The sequence below is a fragment of the Rattus norvegicus genome, chromosome 9 (genome assembly GCF_021556685.1).
Source record: "Rattus norvegicus strain SHRSP/BbbUtx chromosome 9, alternate assembly SHRSP_T2T, whole genome shotgun sequence".
NCBI lineage: Eukaryota > Metazoa > Chordata > Mammalia > Rodentia > Muridae > Rattus > Rattus norvegicus.
The window spans coordinates 119,652,501-119,666,204 of NC_141542.1; the positions used below are offsets into that span (position 1 = coordinate 119,652,501).

General features: G+C 44.8%; 1 long non-coding RNA gene across 4 annotated transcripts in view; it reads left to right on the top strand.

Annotated features, from left to right (window-relative positions):
- The window catches only part of LOC108351983 (uncharacterized), a 282,038-nt gene that overhangs the window by 111,281 nt on the left and 157,053 nt on the right, over window positions 1-13,704 (top strand). For 2 of the 4 annotated variants that reach the window (XR_015629811.1, XR_015629810.1), the window contains exon 3: window positions 4,856-4,974. The exons of the other annotated variants lie outside the window; for them this stretch is intronic. This is a non-coding gene — a long non-coding RNA (uncharacterized LOC108351983). The remainder of the gene's footprint in view (window positions 1-4,855; window positions 4,975-13,704) is intronic. 4 annotated transcript variants of the gene reach the window in all.

The following is a 13,704-nucleotide window of genomic DNA, read 5'->3' on the forward strand; positions in this document are numbered from 1 at the left end:
GGACATTGTGGTAAAGCCGTCATGTTAAGTTACTCATGCCTGAGAACACAGTACGGTTAAGTATGAATAAGTATGTAGAAAGATGCCTAGGGTGTATCATGTCTTGTATGGCCTGAGTTTACTATGTGAACAGATGCTGTCAAGCCCATTTCTTCCATTGTCACACAGCAGACAGAAAATTCAGTGTGGCTTACAAGGCAGATGGTAGAAAGTCTCCCACACACCTGTGTGTGTAAGGTGCAAGACATGGGTCCTCTCCCTGTGACCTGCATACTCACCAAGAATCTCAATAATCCATCCGCAAGTGTGAAAGTTAACCACACGTTCAGTGTATGTGGGTGAGTGTAAAATACAAGAAGTATTATAGTCTTATGTCTGCATGATGGGTTCATGACTATAATCTCAAGCATTGAGGAAGCTGAGCCAGGGGGATACCCAGGATTTTAGATCAGCCTGGGCGACATAAGTGAGTTCCAGGATCACCTAGGATCCGCACTGAGGATCTTTTGCATGCACATATGTGTATACACACACACACACACACACACACACACATGTACATGCACATATATGCACACGTGCATATATGTGCACACGTGTGCATGCACACACACACAAAATTGATGGGTCAAGTGGCACTAAAACCACACATCAATTTAAGGAAGCCTACTCGGTGTCTACTGGTGAGGCCACGGGAGCAGAGTCCGGTAGTGGTTGGCACCTTCTCCTGCACAGTTCTCAGCTCTCACGTGTGAGATGTGATCCTGGATGCGGACCTCCCCGCCAGTTTCAGTTGTAAGAACCGGAGTTTCTGGAATCTTGGAAGGTTTTCTGGACTTCCAAGGAGAAGCGGCCGATTGTTGCTGCATTTCCTAGAATACTCAGTTCTTATGAGTTTCCCTTTCCCATTTAGAGGACAAACAACTGGTCAGTTACCAGGCGGACCTTTGAGATTCCGAGGGAGTTTTCTTACCAGTTTTGGCAAGTCAAACAAAAGAACAAGATCCGTACCTAAGTCGCTGGCACCTCTACTAGGGTGTTAATTTGTTTTTAGGACTTGGCACGGAGCTGTTGCAAGTTACTCCCAAAGAAACAGCCAGCCCTCAGACCGTGTCTCTGTTCCACTTACTTTACAGAGAAAAGGGGAAACTCTAAATAGCGCGGGGTTTTGCTGCAGTCCGTGATAACTAGAGGCTGTCAGTCACTGGCGCCCGAGTCGATTTGGCTCCACTCTGCTTTTGTTTTGGATCGCTTTCCCTACCCGAGCGTATTATAACACCCTGGCTCCCCATTACAGGTAAATAGCGTCCTTCCCAGCCTGCCTTGCGTGCATCCACTCTTTCATGCCTGTTTCATGGTACAGTTACCGGGGAAGAACAGCTGGCTTTGAAGTGTAATGCTCACATCAACCCACACCTGGCTCTCATGGCAAAACAACAGCTTCTGCTTCGCAGAGTTGCACGGTCTGCAGTGCGATGGAATGTCTTCACTGAGTTTATTTCAATAACTGCTGGAAATTACACACACACACACACACACACACACACACACACACACACACACACACTGGCCATCCCCCCCAGGGAATTAAAATATGAGCACCGAACAAACTTCACTGGATAAACTTTAATTTTTGTGTATCTACAAACTGGCTGCTTTCAACAACACCTACTGACTGCTGACTCTCTGAATGGCCTGTTTCTAAGCAGTTAAAATGAACGACTCACTAAAAGGCGTGTTAGGTCAACACGGAAGACTATTTAATGCGGATACACATATGGCATTCTCACCGAATTCAGGCGAGCGCCGGTATTGTCCTGACTTCTTTGGAAATTCAGGTCTTGTAGGTTGCTGTGGAGGTAAATTATTTTTGTCCATCTTCACAGGACCCACAGGTCGGCAGACAGAAGCAGCTGTCCCTGTGGTGGCGAACCAGCATGTGCATCTTCCACACCAGTGTGTCTCTTTCATTGTTCACCCTCCTGCAAGCTGCGATGTGTCTCTTCTCCCAACTCTATTTCCATAAAATACCAGGAAATTGCAAGTCCAGAACAAATTTCACGACGAGACTTGACACTTTAGGAAGAATCTTTGTTTTGTCCTCCTGCTCTCACCTGGCCAGGACCTTTGGGATTTTTGCTTATTAGATCACGTGAAGTGTAAACTTCAAAGGCAGCTCACACAGCGGTCGACGTGTGCACAGTCCTCCGTTTTCCAGACTCCGGTTTTTTTCAGCCTGTACTATTTTCTACTTCCACCTGCTAATGTGCTTGAGGCTCCTCTGGAGTCAGGGAGGGTTGGGAGGGAAGAGATGTATATGTGATTAGTAAACTGATAACGTCACGTATTGAGATCTGTAGGGCATGCTTGCCACTTGTGATTGATGAAGGCTACTTCTGCCCCATCACTGAGGTCTCATATCTGATTCAGTTTGATAATGCTGAATATATTCTTTTAGGACATTGGATACCAAGCTATACCCTTCCAGCCTCTCACCTCTAAAACTGCTTCAATCCCAACCCTATTGTGTAGCCTATAAAATAAAATTTAAGACAAAGCTAAGCCAGATCCTCCTTTTACTTGGTTCATTTCCAAGCCCAGGGAAATTCTTTTCTCTATCAAACTCTATCAAGCCGCCTTCATGTTCTGCTGGACACAAACTATCATCAGACTGTAGGGTATAACCAATAACAGTGTGAAGCATCACAGGGGTCTGAAGGGAGACTCTACTTGTATATCAGCCTCAGTGAACTAGGCATGAGTAAATCATAACATTCTGCTGTTATAGGTATACCCTATGGGCACTTACTTCTTAATGTAGCTAATGTTAACCTTGGTAAAAATAGTTGGTAGGTGTTAAAAAGGAAGGACTGGATCAGTATTCTTTGTTATTATCTTTTAAAGACATATATCTTTCTTAATATTAAGAAAACAAATGATGGAGTTGGGGATATGTCTTAGTGGTAGAATGCTTGCCTAGAATACAATAGACCCTGGAGTCAATATTCACCACTGGAAAGGAATAGACACATATGCTATCAATCACAGTGTGTGTGTGTGTGTGTGTGTGTGTGTGTGTGTGTGTGTGTAAGACACAGACAAGTTCTAGAAGGATCAGCTCTGAAGCATTATGATAGAGACTTTTGCTAATATTGTATTTGCTATGAGAAGAGTATTTCTAGAATTACTTGTGCAATTAACACTTTAAAAAAGAAATTGAATTAGCTTCCTGGATAAATGTTCCTCCTTGCTTGTCCCTCATTCATGTGAGAAAAAGTGGTGAAAAACTTCATCTTGCCCCATTTGCCAAGTCCAGACATATGGAAAGGACTACATGACACAGTTCCCACCACTGGAGCAGAACTAGCAAGGAAGGGCCTCCACAAGTGTTGACAGTTGCTAGGCAAGAGGATTATTTGTATAAAAATATACATAATTTACCTTATGTTCCTCCTTTGGGCAATATTCTCCCTGCCATGATAATGACTCCATGATAGTCAGAAACAGCACAAGTCTAAGAGGCAAGGTGTGTCTAATGTCCCCTGGCAAAATGGTAAATGCTGTGACCTTCAAGATGGCCTCTAAGGCTGTTGGAAAGAACTCTGAAAACAAGAGTTCAAAAATATGTAATTCCTTAACTATGCAAAATATAAGGATGAAATATGAATTATATAGGGAGCTTCACAGATCTAAAGGAACAGAGGCAGCTGCACTATGAATCAGCTTGTCAGAAAGATACAAAGGCAGGTAGATATCTGAGTTCACTTACTATGTTAAAAGAATGTACTTTCTATCTCTTTCTAAGAATTGAGAGGCCCAGGTCATAAAATGCTGATTTGTGGAATAATCAAAAGGGAACCTAGGTAAACTGTTGAGTTGATATGTAAGTAAGAGACTGGGCTTTGGTCTATAGGAGCAGTACTATCTACACAGCAATCTTGAGAGACAGCTCAAGCAGAACACAGAGCTGTCAGCTGGTACCCATAATTAATTTCAAGTCATTTCTTTCAGTCCTCCCTTTCTTCAGAAACCCTCTCCAAGCCAAGGCTGGTCCTTAGCACCCATTCATCAGTATCTTGTCACCATCTGATTATTGAGAATGATTCTTGAGATAGCTTTTGGCATGACATCATATAAAGAATCCATAGAAGAATTTAATTAAAAGTTCGTAGAATAAAACAGGCTAACAAATCTATAATGATAACAAAAAACAAATACTGATTTAGGGCTACTTTGGTGGGATTACCGATGAACACCTGCATCTCTGCTTTGCACAAATTGCTTTGCTAATTCTCATGTCTTGGCCAGCTCTGGTTATCACAGCTGAGGCACTGACACATTACATGACCGTAATTGGTGCTTCTTCGGCTCCTCGTGGCTACTACTGCAGATGACTACCCTCACACCTCCTGAACACCCCCCCCCACTAGGGACTCTCTTGAAACAGCCTGGTCATTCTCTATCATACACTTGACATGTATGATAGACGTGTATGATAGACATATGACGTGCTTCATTTTCAGATCATGCCTTGGGAGCCAGCTTCTACTTCCCAAGAGGCAGGGAAGTTATGCTGGCTTTCACATTCACCCCTTTCTTCTGTTTTCCACTTCATTTTTCCAAAGCTGGATCACATTTGACCTTATCCCCACTTCCTTCTCTGGCCAACATTTTTTATACCAGCATTATCCAATCATCCCTGCTATAGCATCTAGCAGTATGGAGATAAAATAAAAACAGTGATGTTTAACTTGATGAGATTTTATGGAACATGGAATGATTATCAATATGCCTGGCAGGGACACTATGATGGTACCTTTAATTTCTTGATTCCTCCTTTCTTTATATGATGCAGGTGTTTTTCAGTGTTGTAAACCTCCAGAAATGTAAGGCTTTAAGCTGGAAGTGTGATAATTTGATGCCAAGAGATGTGCATCATGGGAGACAGAAATGATTCTCTCTGGGAATGACGAGGTGAGTGAGGGTTGGGGCAGCTGTAAGGGGAGTTAGGAGGTAGGGAAGGCTGGGAAGACAACTGTTACCTGGGTGAGCTCACCATGCCGATGACCTTGTCCCATTATGGTTAGAACCTGACGGTAAGCTTACCATCCATTTGAATCCATTACATAAAAATTTTAAAGGGTACAGAAAAGCACAGGGAGGAGTTTAAACCCCACCCTGCTGTGTATATGATTGCTTTCCAGTGTGAAACTTCACTCCCAGAGGCATCAGAGGCTAAGAAAAGAGGGCAATGGAAGGAACACTACTGAGAAGACAGGTGGTTTTATTTTTCTGGATCTGAATTTCCCACTGGCTGAGTTGTCTCTACTCTAGCCTCTACAGCTCCGCTCACCCCATTTCTGCTCTCCCAACGTGCTCACCCCTGCTCTCTCCAACCTCAGGCTCCTGGCCAACTCACAGGTTCATTTCTGTTGCCTGTGTGTCTTTTCCACAGAGTGGCAGAACTCTGTCCAGTACTGCTCTCCCCTTTTCCTTCTCTTAAAACATTCTCCTCCACGAACTTTGCTTTCCAAGGCAAATTCTGAGCCTTTGGCTGGTTCTCTAAATGCTTCATACGATGCATGCTGAGTCTGTGTGCTTTCTTTTTCTTAAATAACAATTCTTCCTGTTCTCCCCATCCTGTCCTTGCTTCCCTCCTCCCCTTCCTCTCCTCCCAGTCTTCCTCTTGCCTCTATGTTGGATCTTGAACACACCTTTGTATATGCTAGGCAGGCAAAAGGCCAGTGCACTCCTTGCTTTGTCCTCTCTTTTTTCTAACTAATTTAAAGGACTCCAGCACATCTTTTTTCTTCTGCGATTGTGGGATTAAGGTTGATGAACCTTCAATTCCATCCTTCTTGACTAGGTTAAGTGTCTGCCTTACCTGCACTCTTTAGCTGTTGAAATCACCTTTACCCCCCCATGCTCAAAAGAAAAACATAAACAAATGAAACCTTCCTCAGGGCTTTTTCTTTCTTTTCTTTTCCTTTTTTTTTTTTTTTTTTTGGTCTTTTCGCCAACACTTGTACTCTTTCTAAATAACCACATTCTTTTATCTGTTCCATTTTATATATCTGCATTTTAGTCTTAAGTAATACTTAAAGCTTTCTTTTGTTAAAGTACGCTATTTGGGGATAAGTATTGTGTGGCACTCATACTTCTGCTAGCCCTGCCTCAGACCTTACTTTGTTTTTGGAATGCACAGGGCGTGTCAGATGTTATATGGAGACTGAATGAGAGCTCCCACCACCTTAAGTTTTTGTATGCTTGTTATATCATTACATTGCTTCTTCTACGGTGGTATACCCCATCCTCCAAGCCCCAAGAATTCCAAGAATTCTCTGCAATGGTTCCACAGAGCTATTTTAATAGAGTACATGCTATATCAAGCCCTGTCTTGAACGATAAGGACAGATGGGGAAGGTGTATTCTCACCAGCCCAGAATAAAGACACTTATTGGTCCCTGAGGCTAGAGGAAGACTCACTAGCTCTCCTAAACCTTGTTACCTAACCATTATGAAAAGGGGAGAGGGAAACCTTAAGGCAAAGGGCAGTGCCCAGCGGATCGTGCACTTTAACTCCTGTTCCTAGGTCCACAGCCCCATCTCTAGAGTAGATGAAATCCCAAATCGCCCCCATTAGGATCCATATCTGCCAGAGGGCTTCAACTTAGAGTCCTGTGCACAGTTCCACAAATATGGCTGTGCTGAGCTGCTTGGCGAGGAGGTGAAGCGTTGACTTAACGCTGAAGCTTCACGCAAATGCACCTCTCATTGTGGTGCATGAGAGTCAAGCTGATGGCGCATGCTCAGTGTGGCTCCAGACTTCTGCTTGACGCTTTTGTAGCACGTTGTGGTTTTCTTTGCCACAATGCTTGTCACTTGTGTTTCTGCCTCCATTTGGTCATGGGATATTTCATTGACTTGGTGTTTCCATACACAGCAGAGAACAGAACTATAATTACGGTAGGAAGCTGGTAGCCTTAAAGGTTCTAACTCCCTCCCAATGCTTTTCAGGTACCTCCATTAAACCCAAAATAAATACGTGTTTCACTCAACTAAGCATTTACTTTTAGCGGTGTTTTCTAACGAACACATTGATTGTTCAACAAGAGAATTTTGTAAAATTTTCTAATCATTTATATTGTTATTAATATCCTATTTATAGGACATGATTATTGATAATTGATGCTGTCTTGAAGTGCAAGTGAAATTGAATTATATTATTGATAATTATTCATTTGCTTCATGTATTTTTCTTTCATGTATTGTAAAGTCCCAGGGACAGAACACCAGGTTCTGTTCAACATTGTACAGTCAACGCCTAGCACACAAAATGGCAGGAAATGTTTATTTTATACTCACGCATACCCACACATACACACACTCACTCACATAACATACTCATGCATATACTCACACACTCACACATACACACTCATGTACACATACCCATACACACATACCCACTCTCACACACTCACACACTCAAACACATACAGACATATACACACACATACATACACATACACACATATACATACACACACTCTCACCCACACTCATACACACACAAACTCACACACACACATACATACGTACACACATACATACACATTCACACACTCATATACACTCTCACATCCACAAGCACACACACTCACACTCACACATATATACATGCACTCACATTATACACACACACACATTCACACACTCATACACACTCTCTCACACACATACACACACTCTCACACACAATTACATACACTCACATTGCACACACACACGCTCTTGTGAGCTGCAGACTGTAACCTCAGCCTCATGCTGTTAGTCGATCCCTGATGATTCCAGAGAAATCCTAGATTCACAGCAGTGATCATGTAGGTTTCCCAGTTTGTTATAAGAGAACGTTATTATAACATGACTTTGCTCTTTGGAAAATCTGGTTCCCTCTAATCCAACACTTCCTTGAGATGGCTACCCTGAGTCCGTCTGGTGTTAGCTCCCTCTGTGCTGTGGAGGCAGCAGACAATGCCAATGACCTTGGTGGATGTTGGAGTGCAGAGGACACTTCCACAATGAATCATTGTCCTGAGTCTTGGAACTAGGAATTGAACAGAATCACACGGGTCGTGGTAACCGAAGGAAGGATATTTGTCTTTAAAATGATGTACGCCAAGGGAGGAGCAATGCTCAGAGGCATGGCTGCAAAAAGCCTCTCGGCATTTGCAGGACACAGCCTTCCTCCTGCATTCTGAGTGGTGCGTGTAGATCTACAGACAACCTCATGCGTGGCCTAAGATATTAACATCTTAATATCCACCCAGGAGCGTGCTCTGGCATTGTAATGAGCAGCAGGTGACCTTCTGAGTTGCTCTGAAGATCCTGTCTGTACCAGTGACGTCAGCCACTTGTAGCCTGTGCTAAACTACAGAGTAGTTTATTTCATATACTGATTCTCCAGGCCTCAGTTTACCCTATTCCCCTGCCTCACTGAGGGCAGGATCAAGGGCAGCACAAGAGGTAGTAGCCACTCCTAAAATGGCTGTCCTCAGTTTTACTTTATGGAAAGGCTTACCTTTGCTGGGAAGTCATTGCTTTCAACAACCCGCCATCTTCAGCAAGCCTCTCTCAAAGACTCACCAGTGGCTTGCTCTCTAACAACCGTGTGTGGGGCACTCTCTAGGCTTTGCCGATAGCAGGTAGATGCAGACCCCTGCAGTGCGGTCTGCAGAGCGTGGGAAGTCTGCCTTCTGCTCTCGTCTTTCTCACTCCCACAGCTACGTTTTCGCTGTGGATCAGGGTCCATGCTGACCCCTTTGTTGTCCTTGCTCTCAGAGAGTTTCTGTTTCCTTTGCTTACCATGATTGTCAGCCATCTCTCTTTGCTACGCCTCTGTTAGAGCCTTGCATGCAAGACTATGACTTTGAATGTCTTGAGTAATGGGATCTCGGAGCTGTCGTCGCTGACGTGGAACACGGCTCTGAGGCAGCAGCCTCTTCTTTCCTTAGGAAATCCTCTGGTAAGTCATTGTTTCAACCAGTAAGATGACCGCCATCAGTTCGATCTTGTCACCCATGAGGAAAGAGAAGGAAGCGAGGTTTGCTCTTTTCTGATGACATAAAATTCTTCGAACTGGAGAGAAGGGAAAGCAATCCCCCAGAAGGACAGGAGGGGACAGGGTTGGATACAAAGGAGACAGCAATTTATTTAAAGCCACCCAGGCACCAGGCGATTCCCAAGCTTCAAGCATTTAAACACTTACCGAGTCGGTTACTTGGCCCCGTGCCACAGAAGCACGCAGATAATTGTTTTCACCTTTAAATCACTTGACCGCATCGCCCTGATGCTTTGGCGTCCTGCCAGAGAGGCTCAGCGTGCAAGGCCTCTTCTCTCCGGGCCCTGTCATGTGTTCACTAGCTCACAGGTGCAAGTGAGTTACAAAACAGTTCTTGTCTTTCCTGTGAATTAATACAGGCTTCTATATGCTTCCCATCCCCGGATATAGGAACGCCCTTGTTTCTGAAATCCAATAAGGACATTCTTCATGGAGATAATTAAAAGCCTGTGCCCTCAGCCAAAAAAAAAAAAAAATAGTTATAGTCAAAAAGTTCAATATAGAGGTTCGTCTTCAAAATTGATAAATCAGACACAGAACGAGGATGCAGATATGGGAGATCAAAGCGGAAATTGCCTGCTAGTCCCTTGAAGAGCAAATTGTTTTATTGACTTTTCCTCAACATCTCTCTTGTTCCGCCTTGCAGGGATTTTTCCTTCTTTGCATTTACAGAAATAAAAAAAAAAAAAAAAAGGATAGGCTCCAGCGACTTATGAAGACAGAGACAAAGACCTTGACTAGCATCTGTCTTGCTGGAGGCAGAACAACTTTGATTTTGTGCTATTTAATTACAGTGGAGCCTCCCGCAACCTCTAAAAGCCAGCTATGGCCTTTCCTCTCAGAAAGTGGCAGAGGGTTCAGGCAGGCACACGATGACATCTTTGGCCTCTCTGTAAACAGGAGCCTAAGATGTTTATGCCAGGAGAAAAGGGCTTGAGAGACCTCTGACCCCACTCAGACATTACAGCCTGGGTCTGGCAGAGACATAGCGACCTTCTTGAGAATTTCTGGGCTACACACCAGACAAGGACAAGCCCAGCTCCTTTCAAGACTTAATTTGAAGAAGGCAAGCAGCCTCATAGTTTTTTTTGTTGTTGTTGTTGAGATGAAGGGGGTCTCTAAGTCAAAGGAAACTGCTTCCGCTCACTCTAAAGACATCTTTCCCTATGGGCTGGGCACGGATGTTTGCCATTTGCTGGAGAAAAGCAGAGACCTAAAATTCATCAGTGCTTTACAAACTGTGACTAATGCGTGTTTTTTCTGACTCTATCCCTTCTGATTGATTCTTTTTTGCATTTTTCACATTCAGCTGTTACTTTTTTTGTTCTATTAATACTTTGTGAAAATCTTTGTCACACAAGGCATGAAATACTTGTGGTGTTAGGCCTGCTTTCCCCGCCCCTTAGAGCACATTCTAATATTTTTGCTTGGGGATAGCGACAGATACATAGGAAGCTCTGCCTCCCAGAAGGAGCATCACAGCGCGCTTGCGGGGTCCTCCTGGCTTTCCCCAAGCTGTTGCTACCCCCAAATAGTGATGAGCTCATCAGTGTTTAGCAAATCACGGTAATGCATGTGGTGAGGGCAGAAATAGCCAGCAAGTGTGTTGTTTTAATCATGCATCATTTAGTGCAAAGATGACTCTTCGATGTTTTGGCAAATTAATTTGTATTGCACATTTGAGAAGGCAGAGAGCAGCTGGGCGGGGTCTTCAGAGCTGCTATGCTGGTTAGAGCTGCTAATAAAGTTACACTGTTGCGGGCTCCTGGAGGGAGGGTGGGGGTGTGGGAGGGGGGCGAGTGCCACTAGGCACAGGGGCTTTTGTTTTGTTTTGTTTTGCTTTGTTTTGTTTTGCTATTTCCCTATTTCCCCACAGGGTTTCAAATGAAGCCCTGCTGGTCCTTCTCCAGTGATTCCAACTGTGCTACACAAGTCACCAGCTTTAGCGCAGCCGCAGACCATTTCTAAGTTGCACCTGCAACATCTGCTGAAAGCCAAGGGCTTTGCGTTTTCATCACACATGTATTCCTGGACAGTCATGTGAGTCAGATATCACCCTCGTCCCCATCGATCTCTCACATTTGATCCTTTTGTACCTCTACATAAGCGGCCTCACAGAGCCTGACTATTCCATATGGGTTGATTTAAATACCTCTGGCGTAGAAAAGAAACGCCTTTGGAAGACGATTCACCTTAGGTTCTTTCCTAAGGCGAGGGTTGGTAAAAGGAGGGAAGGGAGAGAGACTTAAGTTAAGGGGCATCCAGAATATTAGACTCTCTGACCCTCGTCATCCTAGCAACCTCCAGAGTGACCGGGTTACACCCCAGCACACCCGAGTCCGTGGATGATGCTGAGTTAGTTCCTCCTATGCTTCTGCCCTCCTCATCTGTAGCTAGCCAGTCCTTTTCTCTCTTTTAAAATGTAACAGGAATACAACTGTTTCTAGGCAAATCGTCTTCCCCTCCTGGTTTCCTCTAGGTCTGCCTTTCTGTAAAGCTCAATTCTCCGAACTATCCTCACTCCTCGGCTCAGAAAACAGATACGTGGGAGCAGACATCTAAGAGAAACCGGAATGTTTTCATTAGCAGATGAGAAGCGGGCTGGGAACATGCTTACTGTAAGAATTGTTTCCGTGCCCACAGTCTGAGTATACTGACTTTCTTCCAAAAGATACCCAAGAAAACAATACTGATTTCTGCCACTTGGGGGAGCTCTGGCACACGAGGCACGGAGAAGACCCGGGTTAGTGGTTGGGTGGAGAGATGTGGATACTTACTGAGACCTTTAAAACCAGTAAGTGTAAAAGCTCTTTGTCTTCATGTGTGTTCAACATTTGAAAGAACTCGTGCCTTAAGCCTCAGTGCTAAGCTATGTTATTGCTAAGCAGTGAGTGGCAGCATGCGCCGCACAATCGGATAGTCTCGAGGGCAGATCTTTGTGCCGGTGGAGTTGGGGCGGGGCGGGACTGCGCCCAAGGCGCATTCATGGAGGATGGCTTATTGGGTCCAAGAACTTTATTTGTATAATCTCATCTTATCACAACCTCCTTGTGTGGGACTGGCTGGCTGTCACTCCATTTTCAGTGTAAGGGAACAGAGCCCTTAGACTGGCGGAAGACAGCAGCGCTAGTGACCAGGAAAGCCAGGATTCGGACACAGGCATGCTTCCAAAGACTGCAGTCCTAACTGCTCCTGAGACCACCGCTGCTGAGGCCATCTTCTATTATCGAGGATCCCGTCTTTGCATAGCTTAGCTCTTCATTCTTCCCTCCTCTTTGCCTCAGATCACTGAGGTCGGAATACCCATTTTGCACACGGCTGAGCCCCAGTTGCCTTGGTAGAGACTAAACCTGTGGTCGGGAAAGCATTTAAAGTATGCTTACGTCATCTGCCGTGACTGGGGTTTCCAACCCTGGCTTTGCATCACCGAGAGAAGGGAGTTCGTGGTAATCACAGAGGCCACGGCTTCAGGGTAGAGCTAACTCAAGAGACCCGGCTGGTTTCACGCTCACCACTCACGGTTCCTAATTTATACTGCCGGTCGGTCGGGGCTCACAAGCACTAATGCTTCGCATCGTAATGCAGTGACAGGAGCTCGGGTCCAAGTCCGTTGCGTCGACTGAGCACACCCTGCACTCAGCTCCATCGCCTTTAATAAATGGCCAAGCACAGTTTACCCTCCAGCCGCCTTCGGTCGGCCTCAGCCAGTTTGCCACCCCTGCTACACATTTATCTCTATTAGTAGCTCCGATTGGAAAGATGCCACGAGCTTCTGATGTCAGATAATGTGACATCGAGCTACACATTAATAAATAAAGACAGACAGTAGTAGAAGCACAGGTTTCGGTCTGTCTTGGGCAGACAGACTATGACTGTAGGGGCATTTGGTTCCTGTCCAAATCAAAGGCGTATCTATAGGATTCTGGTTATGAATTCCGATCTGGGCAACTGCTAGCTTGTGCCTAATGCCGTGCGAGATAAACACAGGGGAAACAGACCGAAAATGTCAACAGTCTTAGAGCTCCTTGCAATTTTGCGGGGGAAAAAAAGAGTTCAGTGGAAATACTCCTGGAAAGGACATGAGCGAGGTTCAGGTGTGCGGTTCAGAGAGCGAGAATCAGCAGCTTTCAATTGCAATGCGGAGCCTGGGCCCAGCACAGACAGCACACGCAGCTGCTCCATCATCTGCCTCATCCCCGAGGTCTTCAGAATACGGGAGGCTGGTCCTTACCGCCATGGTCAAAGCTCGGAAACAGCACGTCTGCCAAGACTAAGCAGGAAGCTGACTGCTATTGTTTCTGCCTTGCTGACTGTGGCTTCATAGGTGGTAACTGGCTTTGAATAGGTGTGAGGTTCTTGAGTGTCCTTTGAGGCTTGGTCCATTATTCTTCCTTTTAAAAATGTGTTCAACAGCATGACATGGTCCACTTGTATAAAGCATTCATTAATTCTACCATTCCTTCCTTCCTTCATTCAGAATTGTTGGTAGGTGCTAGATTCTATGAGATTGGAAATGTTTTAAGTTTTGTATGGAGAAAGCATAGATTTGGGTGCTTTCAAGATATCTGGGTTTATAATCTTGG